The following is a 2,037-nucleotide window of genomic DNA, read 5'->3' as shown; positions in this document are numbered from 1 at the left end:
ATTATCACTTTGATCACAGTAACAGACCACAATAACGGAACAGAAACCACTCAGCTAATTGTCCTAATTGTGTAACGCTTTTCGCGCGTAACGTTTCAGATAGATGCAATAGGTTAAGTCAGTCTATAGTCTAGGCATACGTACTAAAATCGAGACACGAACCGAAATACTCAAGTTGATACTGGTATTCCCTTCTATATCGACGCATTCGCTGATTTCCGCCCATATTCCGAGCAGTGTGGGCAGCGTATGCGCGGAGCATGCGCACCTCCATACGAGCAGCGTCGCCTGACGCCAGTCTGTCCGAGATTCAAGTAACGGAAAGATCGGTTCCTCTGGTCCAGCACGGTCCGCGTTCGCATCTCGTATCCTTTTCCTTCTAATGCGTGATCCTCACGATCTATCTGTGGATTGGATCGCATTACGCGGCCACCACGTGATAAAGGAATCGCTGCATCAGTCGGGAAAGTGTGAAGTGCATGAAAAAAGTGTTCTCGGTCCAGTGTTGTCGCGTGTGTCGTTCCGAGGCCAATTCTGCCCAGATTAAGAGGGTTACGTGTATCTGTGCGATATAATTCTCCTGTAATTAGTCATTGGAAAGAAGGAAAGGCATTTTTTTCTATAGCCTTCGTGATTTTACTTTGAACTGATTCATTAACGTGAGCATAAGCTGAACAGTGTATGAAGTCACCTATCGTTGTTAGTTCGTTGAGTAGGATATAATCGAGCGACACGCAGTGTAACAGTGATTCGATGTGGATTTTTTGTCGGTCTCGAATGATCGATCGGAGTTCCTGTCTTTAGATGGTGGCTCGTCGAAATTCCTCGGATTATCGATACGTTCGTATTAGATACTGATTCTCTGGAATAATAACGTTTCATTTTATTCGAAATTCTCTCGAAACGTATCTACGCAATTTTCTGGAAACGTTGTATATACGAGAAGCAATAAAGAAATGTCCGCGTAATAACGGAAGAAGAAAATTTGAAAAGCTTTGGTTCGTCCAAAGAGTAAAAAAGAAAAAGAAAATAAAAAACAGTGGTAAAACGGTGGACGTAATTCGACGGCATCCGGTGCCTTCTTTTCTCTATCCGCTCCGACGAGCCGGGTCGTAAGGATGAAGCGAACCGGTAAACATCGGAGCCATGGCTTTCTCTTGGGCATCATTAGGGCGGGCGCTTTTTATTTGTACCGCCATATTAAACATGCTATCAGAAACGAGATCGTTTTTTTGTAACTTCGACGATATTTTCAAAATGATTCCAACCATTCCTTGGGCTTTTTCAAAACGATCAATTTCACCTCTTCAAACTTGATCCAATCATATTTTTACATCGAAAAAATCGGAATATAATATGTTCATCGAAAACATCGTACGAAAAATAACAAACAGAGAAGCATACTGCGCAATATTTATGTTTCATAACGGTCGCTTGGGAAATGTCTACGTCCGCATGTTGACTACTCGCAGGAAGGTAATCAGTGAGTTTTCCAAGAAAGGTGGATAAACATTGTTTTGAACGTAAAAAGGAACTTGGTTTACATAGCAAACTCGTTCAACTCTCGCCGATAATAACATCCAACGGTATCTCTAGAATTATAAAGATGACGTAAATGTATTCGTACGAGAATTCGAGCGTCATCGCGTTGAAACGGACCCTTCGGGCAGTCATTTTGGAATATTGTGAAGCTCGTTTCGAGGCCGATCGTCTACTGATGCATCCTGGACGCGCACCAGGTCCTCGTGGCGACGAGGTGGGCACGATCGCGCGCGTTCCAGCCTCTGGGGGCGGGTAGAAGTGTTCAAAGGGGGAAATGAAATCTTTGATCGGATTCGAGTGATCGCGAAAGGAAGCAGGCGTGGAGACGGGGTTTCAAGGGCGCGAACGAAGATGACGTCGTCGATCCTGGCGCTGCTCGGCCTAATTCTGGCGACCGCCAGCGCCGAGCTAAGCTCAAGGATCGTCAGGACAAAGTACGGGGATCTATCAGGCGTTATCGTGACCCTCGATCGGCACCTCGAGGGCGTCGAGGTG

At 45.3% G+C, this 2,037-nt stretch overlaps 1 protein-coding gene across 2 annotated transcripts in view; it reads left to right on the top strand.

Moving 5' to 3' along the window:
- Window positions 1-272: 272 nt before the first annotated feature.
- Window positions 273-2,037, top strand: part of LOC102675213 (neuroligin-1) — a 254,115-nt gene continuing 252,350 nt past the window's right edge. The window contains exon 1 of one of the 2 annotated variants that reach the window (XM_031515378.1): window positions 273-2,037. The gene's annotated coding sequence lies outside the window, so the exon portion shown is untranslated. The other variant, XM_006610067.2, reaches the window with a different exon arrangement.

Source organism: Apis dorsata, unplaced genomic scaffold, assembly GCF_000469605.1.
Source record: "Apis dorsata unplaced genomic scaffold, Apis dorsata 1.3 scaffold_68, whole genome shotgun sequence".
Taxonomy (NCBI): domain Eukaryota; kingdom Metazoa; phylum Arthropoda; class Insecta; order Hymenoptera; family Apidae; genus Apis; species Apis dorsata.
This window is presented reverse-complemented; position numbering and strand designations above follow the sequence as displayed.